The sequence below is a fragment of the Periplaneta americana genome, chromosome 8 (assembly GCF_040183065.1).
Source record: "Periplaneta americana isolate PAMFEO1 chromosome 8, P.americana_PAMFEO1_priV1, whole genome shotgun sequence".
NCBI lineage: Eukaryota > Metazoa > Arthropoda > Insecta > Blattodea > Blattidae > Periplaneta > Periplaneta americana.
This window is the reverse complement of record NC_091124.1, coordinates 51,118,662-51,138,400: the sequence shown is the minus strand read 5'-3', so window position 1 is coordinate 51,138,400 and position 19,739 is coordinate 51,118,662. Positions and strand designations below refer to the sequence as shown.

The 19,739-nt window shown below is 36.2% G+C and overlaps 1 protein-coding gene across 5 annotated transcripts in view; it reads left to right on the top strand.

Annotated features, from left to right (window-relative positions):
• LOC138704714 (CD151 antigen-like) overlaps positions 1–19,739 on the top strand; it is a 281,489-nt gene that overhangs the window by 122,501 nt on the left and 139,249 nt on the right. The window contains exon 1 of one of the 5 annotated variants that reach the window (XM_069832871.1): positions 16,546–16,699. The exons of the other annotated variants lie outside the window; for them this stretch is intronic. The gene's annotated coding sequence lies outside the window, so the exon portion shown is untranslated. Of the gene's footprint in view, positions 1–16,545; positions 16,700–19,739 lie in introns of those variants that run through there. 5 annotated transcript variants of the gene reach the window in all.

Genomic DNA, 19,739 nt, shown 5'->3' with positions numbered 1-19,739 from the left:
TTTTAGAAAATAATGAAATACGATGAAAGAGTAATGGAACGGAGAAAAATTCTCTCCGGCACCGGGATTTGAACCCGGGTTTTCAGCTCTACGTGCTGATGCTTTATCCACTAAGCCACACCGGATACACATCCCGGTGTCGGACAGAATCGTCTCAGTTTAAGTTCCAACTCTTGGGTTTCCTCTAGTGGCCGCCCTCTGCACTACGTCACAGATGTCTATGAACGTAGGACTAAAGTCCACACATGTGCTGAGGTGCACTCGTTATGAGTGACTAGTTGGCCGGGATCCGACGGAATAAGCGCCGTCTTAAATCACGAAGTGATTTACGCATATCATATATTATTTTAATGTACCGAAGTACATATGATATTTCCATGCAGATATTCTGCGTCATCATACGATGAAAGAGTAATGGAACGGAGTGGCTTAGTGGATAAAGCATCAGCACGTAGAGCTGAAAACCCGGGTTCAAATCCCGGTGCCGGAAAGAATTTTTATCCGTTCCATTACTCTTTCATCGTATGATGACGCAGAATATCTGCATGGAAATATCATATGTACTTCGGTACATTAAAATAATATAAAGTAATGAAATGCCAGGAGTTGCGTAGTTTCTAAAATTAATGTATACCTATGAGTGAAATTATGTTAGTTTATTTCCATCTTGAGTCTTGCGCACACTACTTTTAACACTACCCAATTGCAGATCATTGATATGGGCAACTTACTAGTGTTATATATTTAAGCACGTGGGCTTACAGCTGTTTCGTTATATACATCATCGTCAGAGCCTACTGGATCATAGCGTCATCTTGATATTCTAGACATCACCATAACAATAGTTGACAACAAACACACCTTCAAAACATACAGAAAACCAACCACCACCACCACACACACACACATACACAACAGATCCAACCACCCCGTACAACACAAACACGCTGCATTCAGGACAATGGTACACAGATTACTCAACATACCCATGAGCCAACAACACTACAATGAAGAAGTGAACACAATCAAATACATAGCACAAGAAAACGGTTACAATCCAAAGATAATAGACAACATCGTAAGGAAGACAAAACAAAAACTTTAAACACAAAATACAACACAAACACAAGAACACAAGAAATACATCACACTAACATACGAAAACAAAAACACACATAAGATCGCATCCTCATTCAGAAATCAGAAATACAACATAGCATACAGAACAGAAAACACACTACAAAAGACATCTCAACAACAAACAACACAAACAAATAAATACAACCACACAGGAGTATACAAACTCACATGTAATAGTTGCAACAAGTTCTACATTGGACAGACAGGCAGATCATTCCAAACACGCTACAAAAAACACGCTAAAGCAATAACCAGAGGACACAATACATCTACATATGCCGAACACATAACCATACATACTATAACATAAATACAGACATGGAAATCCTACACATCCAACCCAAAAACCAAAAACTCAACACACTAGAACAATGTAAAATATACAGACACACTAAAACACACCCAAATCAAATTCTCAACACACAGATCAATTTCAGAACACACTCACTATTTGACTCCACATTACAACACCCAAACACACCCTTACACAATTTTTATTTATTTATTTTATTTAAATTTAAATATACAGAATAAAGAATATAATTACAAACAAACAAGAGAAATAGAAATAAAATAATACAAACAATATAAAACAGGAGATACAGTAGTATTAACAAAATTTGAGACCGAATGAGCAGCGCTCGTGTTCGGTCGCAGTTCAGATATAATATTAATAGGTCTATAAGAGAATATAAAGTAAATTAAAATAGGAAATAGAATTAAAATTACAGTTACAGAAATTATATAATAAAATATTAATATAAGAGAAATATATAAAATAAGAAATAATAATAATAAAAATAAATAAGTAAAATAAAATAGGAACTAAATTAAATTACAGCGGCAATGGAATTATATAATATAATATTAACACTAGAGAAGAAGAATATCGCACGTGAAAAGTAGGACTATATATATATTTCAAAATTATAGAATACAAATATAATATAGGTTGATTAATTCATACACATAGGCTATAAATTTATTTAATCAAATTGAAGATATTAACACGTTTCTAATTTTCTTGTTATTTGTTAGTGGGTTACATGTTAGAAGTTCTGGGTGTAATTTAGTTAAAGCAATGTACAACCGAGGGCCAAAATTAGTGCTATGCTTTAGACCAGCAGATGTGAGACATTTAGGTTCTACTAATGTTAAATTAATATTTCGTCTTGTGTCATAATTGTGTGTCTGTAATACAAACTTATTACGATTTTTATGATAAAATTTTAACAGCGTATACTTATAAATTAGTTCAATATTAAACACATTAAATTCAGAATAAATTAATTTAGTTGGATAATCGAAACGTTTCTTCAAACAAATTTTAATTATTCGTGTATTCGCAGCGATATCAAGATGACGCTATGATCCAGTAGGCCCTGACGATGTTGTATATGCCGAAACAGCTGTAAGCCCACGTGCTTAAATATATAACACTAATAAGTGTCCCATATATATCATTAGTTTATTTCAGGGACCGTCAAGTGACTACACTCTCGTGCGTACGTACAAACCCTCAAGCCCTGACGTACGGCTGCGGGCAAGGGTAGTTGCTTCCACAGTGGCGGAGCTAAGAACTTGTATGTGAACCAAATTTGTGATAAGAATGTAAATTAATTTCAGCTTTTAATTGAAGCACACTTTCACTGTTAATTGCACTATACTGAAAAACAGTACTCTATACAATTTTGTACAGTTAACTATATACGAAACAAATTTTTGCATGTTTGCACAATAATGAAACAAAACAAAATATACACTTTTATACAGATTAATATACTGTTTGTCTTCTTCTCATTGCTATACAATTCAATTAACAAAATAAAACAACAGTACAAACGTTGTCATTCAAATACAATTCTCTAATAATAGTACTTTTTCTTAAACATCAGAGATCCGCTGCGATTTTTGCAGTTTTCTGTTAGTAAGCAGCTATTTAATTCTCGGAGCTATTGTTTTAGTACCAGCCAATCGCAAACATGCTTTCAATTGTTCATCACTTAGTTGTTTCTGTGACGTGACTTTGTAAACTTCATTAAACAAAACAGTGTTTCGCATACGTAGGTTGTCCCGAACATTTACAACGTTCTTGCAGCAAGATTGTACTGTTTAGGAAACCTTTCTCGTGGAAAACAAGTATAGAAATGGTTAATACTTTTTGTTTTGATACTTATCCTTTAGCTAAATATCGCTTTGTAAATCAAGTATTTCTAATTGTAGTTCAGCAGGAATATCCAGGACACTCACTGAAAAAGATATTGCAAATATCTTAAATTGTTGTTCAAGATCTCTAATATCCTCAAATCTACGTTCGAAACTTCGCACAATTGTTGCATTATTCTTATATATTCTTTCATGTCCAAGGCTTCTAACAGGTTTCCCATGTACATCCATAAATAAGGCAGTTTCATTTCTAAGTGCGAGAAAACGTTCCAGAATTTTTCGACTTCACCACCTTACCTCGGTATGGTAGAGTAAATCCCCATACTGTTAATACCATCAAGCAGTGCCCTGAAGTCCCTGTGATTGAGTCCTTTAGACCTTATGAAATTAATTGTTCGCATAACAACATCCATTACATTGCTAAGGTTCATGTTTTAGCACATAAATATTCCTGGTGCAAAATGCAGTGCACCGGTGCCCCCAAGCGACCTCGATAGGTTCCACCACTGATAGACTGCAGTGTACAAGTGTACTGCCCGCAGTGGAAGCCGTAAGCAGGCCTGTACGCCCTCTCGCGATCTTGACTCGACTTGGCGGAGCCTGGTTTATTTGGTCAATTTAGAGAATATTTTCGTCGACGTGCACGTAAATCAATAAGAAGTTCGTCTTTGTTGATTATTGCATTTTTACTACGTCATACTACTTTTACATTCCTCTTGAGACACCCTGTATATTCTGCAACGCCGAAATAGAACACATTGTAGAGAAAGTAGATATTCTGCTTTTCAGGATTTGTGGCATGCCCTCGTCTCTGACTGGAGCCCTCAATTCTAAAATTCGTACGAACAGCAGCAAAAAAATCCCTTTCAATTCTATAAAATAATATCAGATTAACAAATAAATGAACGACATATAATGATTAATTGTTTGTCGGTGGAGGTTTGTAACCACTAGCACACCTCCTTATACAGCACAATTCTGTAAAACGTTCCTGTCAAAGCTTATTCAATTAATGTTATTAACTCTTTGAAATAGGATTTTAGAAGCTTTTGTGAGATGTGGAGCCAGATTTGAAGCGGTTACAGCACAGCTATATTCGTTGTACTTAGTGTTACTGCGTGCTTAACATGTCTATTTAATTTAATTCAGAATTTAAATGCATCAAATCAAATGGATCAAAAATCCAATTGTATTTTGCATTAATACACAAAATAGATTTTACAGTACAAATAATTCCTATTTCAAACAGAACTTTTAACCCTGTTAAAACCAATATTATTATCTTCCAGTCATTTACAGACATCATTTCCTATAGTATGGTAGCTACGTCATAATGTTACATAAAGCTTCTTTGCAGACAAAATATTGCTGTCAAAATTCCAGCAGTAGGTATTTATAACAGTAAAAAATTTTTCCAATTAATAAACAGTCAAAGCAACTAAAATTATAAGCTGAACAATTCATTTTTCCCGTAATTATAACCAAAATAACATTAAATATATTAAATAATTAAAGATATTTTGCTAATTCACTAAAAATCAATGGTTAGTAAATCACCATCTATATCAGTGGTCGTCAGCACTTGCTGAAATGGGTATCGGGTAAGGAGTGTATCGGAATATGCACCGTGGTCCAGAAGGGAGAGGGAGAAAGCAGCCGTAGTTGATGCGGGCGATCAGTGGAGAATAGTCAGTAGCTGCAGACGAGGACAATATTTGCCGCACCGTTAAAAATTATCATGTCGTAGCTCCTATGATAGTCACTCAATCGCGCTGTAATTTTTAGGATTCATAGATAAATACTTAAGAAAAGCATAGAAAAAATTTTAAATCGAAATCTTTTTTGGAAAGTGAAAAAAAATACCAACTTCGAAGTGACCTGTTTAAAAATAGACATTGACACCGTCAAAAGTTGATAAGCGGCAAACTTTTTTATTTTTCACTTTAGATGGGGTAAAAGAGAGAGAAATATTTGTAGAGAATGAAAATTTGTTTTAAAAGTGGTTGCTATTCAAAATCTTTACTAGTTTCCGTGTTACGCCGAGTAAAAAAAGGAGTATTTTCGCCTTCCATATGCAAAATGGCTAAACTTTTGTCTTTAGAACTACGGATTCTCATAGATAACATCGCGATGATTTCAAATTTGTTTTCGAAATGTTTCCACTGCTTAAAGTTTTCGAGTTAATCGTGAGTTTTGAAATTTAATAAAAATAGTTCTATTACTCGTACATAAATAATATTTATGCTGACTAAACACTAGTATGACATAATTTGAAATTCAGAAAAATGAAAAGAATATTATAGTAACCTTTATACTTATTATTGGTATTACTGTCACTATTATTATTATTATTATTATTATTATTATTATTATTATGTGGATTCAAGCTGTCTTGTTTCATTTTCTGCCCTAACTCAAAAGCTATTCCACTTCAAATCTATAAAGATTTCATATTAATATCTCTATTTTTTTTGTTTAATTTCGAGGACTTTTAATTTTAAAATAAATTTGATACGTATATATTTTTTCTAGAAATCTAATTTCAGTAGATATTAAATTATGAAATTTTCGAAAAAACCGTTTGTACCAATTCCGCCAATCTATCTATTTCCGGTTTTGAATATTCATATTATTTATTCTTGGGCTCAGATGAGAGGTAAAAATCCCAGTGAAATAAAGAGATATTCTACATATCAGGATTTGTGGCTTGTCCACTTCTTTCACTGGACACTTCAATAATTTCAGAAGAGACCTATATTTTTAGGTTATTGATATAAACGACACTCTGAGTATTTATTAATTAGGCCTAGGCCTATATAAAATATGCTTATTTGAATGCATATGTGAACATTTTGTGCATCATTAAGCTTTTATTGCTGACGTAATTTCTGGCATGAAGAAAACTCCGCCACTGGAATACTGCATTCCCGCTAGCATCCACGGATGCGCTAGAGAGACTAGCGTGCTCGCGGTTAAGAGACGCTAGCCCGAGGGTGCATTATGCTAATGACCGCTGATCTATATCATCACATCAGTATCTTCCTCAGATTGAGCTGGTAAAAATAAAGAAGTTGAAATTGCAGTGGAAGTTGGAGTTGTTTGTAATTTGTCTCAGTTGTTCCTATTTCTTAAAGCATATACTGGGTGTTCATTTCAAAGTGTGTCATGACGTCACTGTTGTGAGTCAGCGATTTGAAGCGAGTTTCAGCTTTTATGTCAGAGAAGTTGCCTATTAATCAAAGCGTTCAATCTGAACTTGAGAACGTGTACGGTATAACTTGAACGTCGTAGCAACAGATGGCGGTCTGTACTGTCTGTGTGCTACCGTAACCTCTTTCTGACTGTGTTTTGCGCGGCCAAGTCGTACGCAAGGTATTTGTTACCATCGGTTGCGTACGGAAACATTCCACAATACAAATCAAATGCTCCGTGTCCATGTTGACCGTCGAAGTTAATGTCAACAAATACGTAAGAAATCGTTTTAACCCTCTCCCCATATCCCGACAGTAAGAAAAAAACCCACCTCAGTACATGTTTCCAAACAGTTCACATTCCTGCCACTACCGGCGTTACCGTACATATCAGTAAGTACTCTTCAGAATGAACGCCGTACTTGCTATGCAACTTCTCTGACACATAGGTAATACACCTCTGCGGAAGTGTAGGAAGATTGAATTCTCTAGGCTCATCGACTAGCCATATGACGGCAGACAGCGAGCCATGACACACTTTGAACTGAACACCTAGTATTAACGCTGGTAGTTCAAAATTGTGGCAGAATTGATTTTTTTTTTCTGCATGGAACAGTAAGGATCCCCAAAATTACATTCACCATGTTTGTACTCATTCTGTTTATTTAATTTAACATGTTTTAACTCACTGCCCATGGCTTGTCAGTATATCTTTTCATTAATAATCTTCCTCGTATGTAATCGTGAAAACTTTGTATCTAATTCAACAGTTCACAGCATAAATACACGTCAAAAAATGACTTTCATACTCCATCGGCAAGTCTATCGTGCTATCAAAAAGGAGTGCGTTATATGGCAGTAAAAATTTTTAATAACCTCCCTATCGAAATAAAAAATGAAACTCAAAACAAAATTATTTAGGGCCAAATTAAAGAAGTACCTAATTTCTCACGCCTTCTATTCTGTAGGTGAATTCATGACATTCAATAACACTTCATGAAACTGATACTAAAACTTTGTGTTGTACTAGTAGACTATATTGTAAATCTCGTCTATATATATTTCAACTAGACTGTGACTATAAATTAAGATTTTATAATAGTATTAAGTTTTTTGACTTGTTCCATATTCTAGCTGTAAGGATGTATGAATACCATGGAATGTTAATAAATACAATACAATACAATACTAAATTTTCTTTCGACTTTGAATTCGACCAAAAGGAACCAACTTCGATATTACAAATTCTGCTTCTTTAATTTCTGTTACTGGCATCACGATAATTAAATACTTGATACCAGAAACTGAAAGACTTATTATTTGAAGAGAAACACCAAAACATAACTAGATCTCAGCTAGACAGAATTAAAAATAAACTACACTTGCTACTAGCAACTAAATGCCTATTTTCCCAACTAAACTGTCGTTAAAAAAAAACAGATTTAGTCGGAAAACAACCAAGTTGGCAACACAGAGTTCCAGGTTACAAGTCTGTCAAGTTGTTATTCCGGGACAGTTATTTGAAACTCGGAATTTCAGGTGAACCAGATCGTATGGAACAGTTCCAGTAGAATAGCTTTTTCATCTATAATGTAATATAAAAATGAAAGTACTCCAACGCGAACAATTGTGGATACAAAGTTTACATAATATCCAGTGCTCACTAAATAAACAAATACAGTTATATTGCACGAAGCAGGTTTATTGAACTGAGTAGAAGAAATATTTATTTTGTATGTGGACGTTATGATATTGATAACGTATGTATATGTAAAATACATTATGCTGTGATGTATCGATTGCAGCTGTTTTAAATTGGTGTCACAGTAACGGCCCTGTCATGTCAGAGGCAATGTATGATTTTCGCTGGTGTATAGTCGTCCTCTTCAACTGTTTTCATTTTGTGTGACAAATGATAAATTGCCATTAGATTAAAGACTTCGTTTACGTCAGCTGATTTTTACGATCCCGAATGTAATGATTATAATGAGAGAAGCTACTTGGGAATTAGTGATTTTTCGATCTGATATTTAACAACGCTGAATGAATTATCAAGAGTCTGTGAATTGGTGATAACGAGATTGTGTTTGGCGTGACGAGTCAGAGGATCCGCCATGAGAATACCAGACATTTTCCTTACAATAAGAGAAAATTCAGGGTGGGGGGAAAGAAAAAAACGGTAATCAGATCTTTGGTATTTTTTGTGAGACAATCTGTTCTAGGAGAAGTGGTAATTTTTGTAATAATATGAAACAACTACAGTCTTCTATTTTTTCCCCCTGTAAGAGAAAATGAAATAATTAAACATGTTTCCTGGTTAAAAAATAGGCCTAATACAAGCCCTGACGAAGATGCTATATCCTCAAAAATATTTAAACTGTTAATAATTTTCTTGACTAAACCGCTTGTTCATATATTTAATTTGTACTTCTTATATGCTAAATTTCCAGATTAATTAAAAAGTGCTATAATTGTCCCTATTTTCAAATCAGAAGATAAAAAGTGCATCAACAATTACCCACCAATATCTTTGCTCTCATGTGGCCTATATCTAAACTCTTAGAAAAATGCATAAAAATTCGTCTATAAAATTATTTGAACAAATACAACGTACTTTCTTCAAATCAATTCGGTTTTCGAAATAAACTTTACACAGATGATGTTATTTCATGTGTTACAAATAAAATCATATGTGAGTTAGTCCGAGGGAATAAATGCTTGGGTTTATTTTTCGATATTTGTAAAGCATTTGATACCGTTAACCATGATATTCTGTTAGAGAAATTAAATTTCTTAGGTATTAATGGTCATGTTCTAAGTTTATTTAAGGCATATTTGGATAACAGAAATCATGTAACTAAAATTGATAATGAATTAATTTTACTCAAAACATAGGGGTCACTCAGGGCACTGTTCTTGGTCCAATTTTATTCTTGATTTATATAAATGATTTGTTATTAGCTGATTTACACAAATACAATGAGGTTATATATTCATATTCGATTCGACGCGCCGCTTTCTGCTACCTTCCATTTAAATACATTGTGCAGATAAATTCTTTTCAGTTCGATTCGATTCGACGCGCCGCTCCATCTAAATACATCGTGAAGAAAAATTCTGTTAGATTCGATTCGATGCGCCGCTCCATCTAGATATATTGTGAAGAAAAATTCTGTTAGATTCGATTCGATGCGCCGCTCCATCTAAATACATTGTGAAGAAAAATTCTGTTAGATTCGATTCGATGCGCCGCTCCATCTAAATACATTGTGAAGAAAAATTCTGTTAGATTCGATTCGATGCGCCGCTCCATCTAAATACATTGTGAAGAAAAATTCTGTTAGATTCGATTCGATGTGCCGCTCCATCTAAATACATTGTGAAGAAAAATTCTGTTAGATTCGATTCGATGCGCCGTTCCATCTATATGCATTGTGAAGAAAAATTCTGTTACATTCCATTCGATGCGCCGCTCCATCTAAATACATTGTGAAGAACAATTCTGTTAGATTCAATTCGATGCGCCGCTCCATCTAAATACATTGTGAAGAAGAATTCTGTTAGATTCGATTCGATGCGCCGCTCCATCTAAATACATTGTGAAGAAAAATTCTGTTCGATTCGATGCGCCGCTCCATCTAAATACACTGTGAAGAAAAATTCTGTTAGATTCGATTCGATGCGCCGCTCCATCTAAATACAATGTGAAGAAAAATTATGTTCGATTCGATTTAAATACATTGTGCGATTCGACACGCCGCTTTCTGCTCTCTTCCATTTAATACATTGTGAAGAGAAGTTCTGTTCGATTTGATTTCGCTAAGTAGGAGCGGACCTCAAGGGAGTTGCATTTTTATGTCACAGTCAATATCAAAGTTACCCCTCACCATACCTATTAGGGAGAAAGACTTGGTTCTACGTCAAAGATTTTGGATGTTTGAATTTCTCGAACATGGATCTGATCTTCTATCACTATTCAGATGCTAGTGTAGGGAGAAGTTTTGAGATAACAGTCCTAGCTGCAGAGGCTACTCCTAGGTTGGGGACTGGTTTGGAAATAGCAAAATTCAGTCGCTTACGCAAAATTGAGAAATCTGCTTCTGAAAGAGTACAGTCAGAACTTCTAATAGAATTTATCGTATCTATCGCACTGGTAGGTTTCAAATCCTGCTTATTGTGCTTAGGGTAGCTGTTTAACTCTCTGAAGAGAAGGTTCTCTTGTTTGTTGAAGATTTTCTGATACGAAATATTGACAGAAGTAAGGACTGAATCCGTGAAAGGGCCAGGTTGGTTCTACGGACAATATTCTCAGAGAGTGGTCAGAAGTAAGAAGAATGATCTGTAAACAGTTCAGAATGATGTTATTATACCTAGCAAGTTGATGTGCCAAGAAGTTTGTGTCATTGAAATATGCGAATTATCCAACTTAAGGAATTTGATGATGGATTTGAACCCGGGTTTTCAGCTCTATGTGCTGACGCTCTATCCACTATCCATTATCCCGGTGCCTGAGAGAATTTTTCTTTGTTCCACTCTTCCATCATCATATGATGACGCAGAATTTCTGCACTGAGATATCATATGTACTTCGGTACATCGTAATATGTGATATGCGAAAAATAATCACTTTGTGATTTAAGACGGCGCTTATTCCGTCGGATCCCGGCCACTTAGTCACTTATAACGAGTGCACCTCTGCACATGTGTGGATATTGTGCCAACTGTCATACATCTATATTGCAGTGCATGAGGGTAGGCCACTAGAGGGAACCCAAGAGGTGGAACTTAAACTGAGAGGATTCGATCCGACATCGGGATGGGAATCCGGTGTGGCTTAGTGGATAGAGCGTCAGCACGTAGAGCTGAAAACCCGGGTTCAAATCCCGGTGCCGGAGAGAATTTTTCTCTGTTCCACTCTTCCATCATCATATGATGACGCAGAATTTCTGCACGGAGATATCATATTATGTAGCCTACTTCGGTACATCGTAATATATTAAGGAATTTGGAATAAGAGCAGAGTTCTATCTTTCTATAATGTTAATATAAAAAAGGGGGAAAACAATGGTGCATTGTTTACAAGAGGTATAGTTAAAACCTTTTCCATTGCTGTTAAAGAATACGGAATTCAGAACGCTTTCAAGATTCGCTTTATTCCTGCCTCTATCTCTTTTAACTCCTTTTTTCAATTAAAGACGAATTTAGAGCCAATCCTCGAAACGTGAATTCTTATTCATTAATAGTAATGGTACAAGTTCAATCTATACCTATTCCAAACAATGTACCATAGCTTTCTCTCTCCGTTAAACTCGACTATTTCGTGAATTAAATGGAGTTTTCATTTTCAAGTTGACTTTTATTTTCAAAAGGCCTTTCAGATTATTTCCGTGCGGAGAGGAAAAAGAGCGTGAGTCTGAAATTGAGACATGCTTTGCTAATAGTCCATTTCATTACTGAGCTTCACAGGTTTTTGAATCCCGAAGTTGACAGACTTTCCATTATACGTTTCATGGGTTTCACAACAGTTCAGTAGGCCTATATTTATCATTTTGCGAATGATATTACTGTTTATATTTTCTTGAACTGTTATTTCCAGATTGCAAAAATTAAATAATCCAATATGCATCCAATTTAGCCGTCAGGGCGGTCCAATGGCTAGAGCGCTGAATTCAAAATTCTGTGGACCCGAGTTCGATCCCCGGTTTACTCCTGAGTTATGACACGTGTTGGGCAAGCATGTAGTCCACGTAACACAGTAGTTTTAACCCAGAGCTCCGGTTCCCCTATGACATTCCAACGAATCTCCAACATCATTTCATCTCATCGCGAGTGTAGCGTAGACTAGCCTGCTATAGCGCACCCTGGGCAACGACACTGTCGGTAAATTGGTATACATAACTGGCTTCATATGGATGAATGGCGAAGAGTCAAGTATCCGCCATTAGGGACATAAGCAACAAATTAAGATGCACTTCTGTTTTGTTAGTGGCAGACAAGAAAGCAATATTTCTAATCTCAAAAATGATACTTGATTTCACTTATACATTGCATGATTTATGTAGATTTGTGCAATTAATATTGTACAAATTCACATGCATAATTATACTGTGTTGGAAAGACTGGGTGAAGAAAGAACGATGCAGAAACTGATCAGGAAGAGGAAAAGGAATTGGTTGGGTCACTGGCTGAGAAGAAACTGCCTACTGAAGGATGCACTGGAAGGAATGGTGAACGGGAGAAGAGTTCGGGGCAGAAGAAGACAACAGATGATAGACAACATGAAGATATATGGATCATATGAGGAAACAAAAAAAAAAGGAAGGAAATAGGAAACATAGGAGAAAGTTGGGTTTGCAGTGAAAGACCTGTCTTTGAGCAGAACAATGAATGAATGAATGAATGAATGAATACTGTAATAATTTTAAATATTTTTACATTTATGAAATTCGACATTAAAAAAAAGGACATCAGCCAAGGGTAAACGTGATCAAGAATGAGAATGGTGACTTGCTTGCAGACACTCCATCAATCCTAAACAGATGGAAAAACTATTTTGCGCAACTACTAAATGTACATAGGCCAAATAGAATTGATCAGGACGAAATTAAAATACAAACTGCTGAGTCATTTATACCCGAACCCACGCTTTCAAATGTCGAAATTGCTATAGAAAATCTGAAAAAGTACAAGTCTCCAGGTGTCGATCAAATTCCAGCAGAATTAATACAAAAGGGTGGAAGTGCATTACATTGCGAAATTTATAAACTTGTACTTGCTATTTGGGAAAAGGAATTTGTAACAGAACAATGGAAGGAGTCCATAATTGTACCTATTTTTAAGAAGGGGGACAAGACTAACTGTAGTAACTTTCGAGGAATATCACTTTTGTCGACGGCGTACAAAATTTTGTCCAATATTCTTTTGAGAAGATCAACTCCATACGTAGATGAAGTTATTGGGAATCATCAGTGGGGTTTTTGGCGTAATTGATCTACTAATGATCAGATTTTTTTTATTCGACAGATAATGGAGAAAAAATGGGAGTATAAGGGTACAGTACATCAGTTATTCATAGATTTCAAGAAGGCGTATGACTCGGTTAAGAGGGAAGTATTATATGATATTCTTATTGAATTTGGTATTTCCAAGAAACTAGTTCGATTAATTAAAATGTGTCTCAGTGAAACATACAGCACAGTCCGTATAGGTCAGTTTCTATCTTATGTTTTTCCAATTCACTGCGGGCTAAAGCAGGGAGATGCACTATCACCTTTACTTTTTAACTTCGCTTTAGAATATGCCATTAGGAAAGTTCAGGATAACACAGAGGGTTTTGAATTGAACGGGTTACATCAGCTTCTTGTCTATGCGGATGACGTGAATATGTTAGGAGAAAACCCTCAAACGATTAGGGAAAACACGGAAATTTTACTTGAAGCAAGTAAAGCGATCGGTTTGGAAGTAAATCCCTAAAAGACAAAGTATATGATTATGTCTCGTGACGAGAATATTGTACGAAATGGAAATATAAAAATTGGAGATTTATCCTTCGAAGGGGTGGAAAAATTCAAATATCTTGGAGCAACAGTAACAAATATAAATGACACTCGGGAGGAAATTAAACTCAGAATAAATATGGGAAATGCGTGTTATTATTCAGTTGAGAAGCTTTTATCATCTAGTCTGCTGTCAAAAAATCTGAAAGTTAGAATTTATAAAACAGTTATATTACCGGTTGTTATGTATGGTTGTGAAACTTGGACTCTCACTCTGAGAGAGGAACATAGGTTAAGGGTGTTTGAGAATAAGGTGCTTAGGAAAATATTTGGGGCTAAGCGGGATGAAGTTACAGAGAATGGAGAAAGTTACACAACGCAGAACTGCACGCATTGTATTCTTCACCTAACATAATTAGGAACATTAAATCCAGACGTTTGAAATGGGCAGGACATGTAGCACGTATAGACGAATCCAGAAATGCATATAGAGTGTTAGTTGGGAGACCGGAGGGAAAAAGACCTTTGGGGAGGCCGAGATGTAGATGGGAGGATAATATTAAAATGGATTTGAGGGAGGTGGGATATGATGATGGAGACTGGATTAATCTTGCACAGGATAGGAACCGATGGTGGGCTTATATGAGGGCGGCAATGAACCTTCGGGTTCCTTAAAAGCCATTTGTAAGTAAGATAGTGGATTAAATTATGAAATTTCCTGGGTTGCGTGACACGTCTTAGTCTTGGTATGTAATTTTAAGTTAGGTAAGGATGGGTTTAAGGATTAAATAAATACTACCACAGGCAGGATGAGTACACCTTATCCTGTAATTATAGCTATAGCTATACTGTAGTCAGACGGTTCGTGTGGAATGACGCAATAAAGCAATGAAAGAAGGGGAAATGGGAGGAGAAATACTTAAAAGGTACACTATCTCATGTCCTTGCAAGGGAATTTTGGTCAGTAGGAAGTGCTTTGTGTGGAGTGTGGCATTGTATGTTGCATAAACATGGACATTGAGACGAAGTAGTAAAAAACTACTGTTTCAGCGTTTTTTAAAGCGTCTTTTTTTTGAGTAACCTAATATATGCACTAGTTTTATATGATATTCTTATTGACTTTGGTATTCTCAAGAAACTAGTTCGATTAATTAAAATGTGTCTCAGTGAAACGTACAGCAGAGTACGTATATGTCAGTTTCTGTCAGATGCGTTTCCAATTCACTGTGGGCTAAAGTAAGGAGATGCACTATCACCTTTACTTTTAACTTTGCTCTAGAGTCCTATGCCATTAGGAAAGTCCAGGATAACAGAGAGGGTTTGGAATTGAACGGGTTACATCAGCTGCTTGTCTATGCGGATGACGTGAATATGTTAGGAGAAAATCCTCACACGATTAGGGAAAACGCGGAAATTCTACTTGAAGGAAGTAAAGAGATAGGGTTGGAAGTAAATCCCGAAAAGACTAAGTATATGATTATGTCTCGTGATCAGAATATTGTACGAAATGGAACTATAAAAGTTGGAGATTTATCCTTTGAAGGGGTGGAAAAATTCAAATATCTTGGAGCAACAGTAACAAATATAAATGACACTCGGGAGGAAATTAAACGCAGAATAAATGTGGGAAATGCCTGTTATTATTCGGTTGAGAAGCTTTTGTCATCTAGTCTGCTGTCAAAAAATCTGAATGTCAGAATTTATAAAACAGTTATATTACCAGTTGTTTTTTATGGTTCTGAAACTTGGACTCTCACTTTGAGAGAGGAATAGAGATTAAGGGTGTTTGAGAATAAGGTGCTTAGGAAAATATTTGGGGCTAAGAGGGATGAAGTTACAGGAGAATGGAGAAAGTTACACAACGCAGAACTGCATGTATTGTATTATTCACCTGACATAATTAGGAACATTAAATCTAGACGTGTGAGATGGTCAGGGCATGTAGCACGTATGGGCGAATCCAGAAATGCATATAGAGTGTTAGTTGGGAGGCCAGAGGGGAAAAGACCTTTGGGGAGGCCGAGACGTAGATGGGAAGATTATATTGAAATGGATTTGAGGGAGGTGGGATATGATGATAGAGACTGGATTAATCTTGCTCAGGATAGAGACCAATGGCGGGCTTATGTGAGGGCGGCAATGAACCTCCGGGCTCCTTAAAAGCCAGCAAGTAAGTAAGTAAGTAATATTAGGCATTCACTGGCAGGGTTAACTCCACAGTCATGTGAAAATCAAGGCGTAAGGTCACGGCTTAAAGTAAAACAGGAGAAAAAAAACACAAGGGACACACCCAGTTCCTATACGGGCATATTATAAATTCTTATTTCTCTAAACTGGGTCTGCTAGATTTGTAGCAGGAAGCGCAACTGCTCGGGCCAAAGTAAGGGACATCATAACTGATATACCGCCTTAATTTCCTGCTTCCGTGGCTGTAACATCATACTCCGTTCTATTGGACAAGAAGCAGCTTTCAGTGCGGGTGACAAAACAATAGAGATGAGCATGTTGGCAACACCCTGCAACATGTGCGAGTCAACTCTCCCACAACAACTGCGTGTGTCGGCGGACTTAGATTCCGGTCGAGCAAGGTGCAGCATGCAGACGGGTGACTGTAATCCTGGATGTGGACATTTATGTAGGCTAGCAGGATCAGTGACGCAAGCAACCTGTCCAAGCGGGAGAGAAGGGGAGACAGCGTGCGACTGGGTGAGTTCACAAAGTTTCCGTGTTCTCTTCAAACAAATGACTACAGTATTACGGTTTTAATATATTCTATATTAACGTAGAGACGACGAACGCCACATGAAAAGACTGCTATAGCCCTGTTACGATATACTAAATGAACAGTTTTTATTAAATTTTTATCATTAATTTCTAGGAGTAATTTTCATCATCCTTGTCAATTTTTATATGCAATTTCCAACAAAAGTTCAAGGGTACATGTGAAATTAAGAAATACGTCCTACATGACCGTCATAGGCGGAGTTATGGGGAGGCATGGGGGGGGGGTGCACTGCCCCCCTCAACTTTACGGACTCTTTTTTTTCTAATAACGTTAGAAAATATTAAATTAAAAAAATAGTTCTTGTTTTTGTTTATGATTAAGTTTCTGTGCTTAAATTGACGAATTAATGTCTTCTTTTTTTTATTGGGTTATTTTACGACGGTGTACCAAAATCCGGTGATAATGCCGGTGAAATGAGTCCGGGGTCCAGCACCGAAAGTTACCCAGCATTTGCTCGTATTGAGTTGAGGGAAAACCCCGGAAAAAACCTCAACCAGGTAACTTGCCCCGACCGGGATTCGAATCCGGGCCACCTGGTTTCGCAGCCAGACGCGCTGACCGTTACTCCACAGGTGTGGACAATTAATGTCTTCAGACCATGTGTCTGGATTGTAATATTTATTTTAAATTTTTTAATGTATAATAATTCCTATACCTCATTTGAGGAATAGAAGCACTGTAATGTTTTTGTAACAGCTGTACTGACGTGTTAGAACTCTGCAGGTGTTCAAGCAGCCACTTGGAGAAATATAAATAACATACTGCAGAACAATGCAGAAAAACGAAAAGTGATCCCGGTATAATGTGTAAACTTAAAGACGAGATTAAATAAAATAATGTATATCTTGCTTTTTTTTAAATAAACAGATAAAGTAAATGCAAAATTGGTTCACCGCTGTGGAGTAATGCTTAACACATCTGACCATGAAACAAGCGGGCCCAGGTTCAAATCCAAGTTGGGACAAGATACTTGGTTGGGATTCTTCCGGGTTTTTCCTCAACTAATTGAAGCAGAATTGCTGGGTAATTTTCGGTGTTGGATCTCGGACTCATTTCGCCATCATTAATTCACATATCATCACCCATACAATAGCCCGCGTTAAGTTCACGATGTGATGTGCTGTACTTGAACAAGAGCGCGGCTGTTCGGCTAGCCAATCATTCAAAGAATATGAGTGGTAAGCACAATAAGCCTCAGGCTGCAGTGTAAGCCTACGAGATCCTCCTTCATACAAGAGTAAAAAAAAGTAAAATTGTCTGTATATTTTGTTACAATTTTACTTAATTTTAAATACCTTTATTAAATGATCATATTCCGATATACTGTACCAAGGTCAAGCTATAACGGGGGAGGAGATAAATGATGTCCCCCATAATCTCGTTATATCGGGATTCTATGGTTTTCCTTTGCCCCCACCTCCCAAGGAAACGATTCTCTCTCCGCCTATGATGACCTTAAAGTTTTCAGAACAGCTCAAATTAATTTTTCTATCTAAAAAAAGTGTTTCATTTTCATAAAACGTATAATTGTTCGTATTTTTTTTTTCACAATGAACTAAGCTTTTTCCTTATGATCAATTTATTCACAATTTTCTGTCCACGGGTAAGTCTTTCACTGCAAAACCAACATTCTTCAACCTTCCATCTTTTTTGTCTTTCTCTTAGTCGCCGTTACAATTCATATATCTTAATGTTGTCTATCATCTGCTTTCTTCTGCCCCCAAACTTTTCTCCCGTTCACCATTCATTTCGTGCATCCTTCAGTAGGCAGTTTCTTCTTAGCCAGTTACTCAGCCAATTTCTTTTAATTAACGCAATAAAATTAAGAATTTGTTTATTAAATATAAATATGAGGTTACAGCTGTAACTTTTAGCCTAACATGGAAATAGTCACTGTTTTAAAACAAATTTTACCTACTCAATATAATCAGTACTTTAACTCTACACACGGTCATAAAACAATTTTTCAAGTCCTTATTTCACCAAGCTTCACTGTGCATAAATTTGCGTTTTACCCACCGTTATCAGTGCGACAAGCGAGTCTTTAATATACTACTACGTAAAAATTAAGTAACCATTTTACGCACTGCCAAAGAAAATGAAATATTTAATGTACAAACTTAATTGAATAAGAAATTAAAGAATTACCTCGATCTTTCAAGACGTAGGCTAAATATTACACGTAACACAAATAACTAAATTTAACATTCATATTCACATTTTAGTCCGTATTATTCTGTAGTAATCATTGCAACAAGATACAGCATTCAACTTCTCCTAAGCACTTTGTTGATTATATGGCCGGTGAAGACGGCCATGAAATCGTGATCATGATTAAAATAGGCTTTAATTCCATGTATACTTATTTCATAATGGTTCTGAGTTTAGACGGCCGTGAAATCGTGATCTTATAATCTCTCCAACTTGAAATAATTTATTTAATGTAAATTTGTGCTATCGTAGAAAACAACATTGTATGATATACATTCATAAAGTTATCTCTTTGGCACGAGTGTGAGGTTTGTGAAACGAGGCTTCGAGTTATATGAGAAGGAAAATAATTGCAGTAATTACTAGGATAATATGAAACGTTGTATAACAGGTTACACGTGGATGAAAGTCCATTATGTGCTCGTGTCATAAACATTTCACTCACAAATAACGATCAATTTAAGTTCTTACTGATAGACTTTGTTCGTCAAAGACTACCTAGAGTGCACCACCAGTGGTGGGTCCACATTACACTTGTAATGAATGATGATAATGGTTGGAATGTAAAAGGGAAACGGGAGAAAAGCCTTGTATTATCTGGACCAGGGGCTGGACCAACACAAGTTATAAATTCAGGATAGAGCGGGATTTGAACCCCCCTCCCCCGGCGTATAAGCCCAGCTCTCTAGCACTGAGCCTCCATGGCGGTTAGAAGTCTTAATATATCTGAAATATAGCCTACTGCTGATT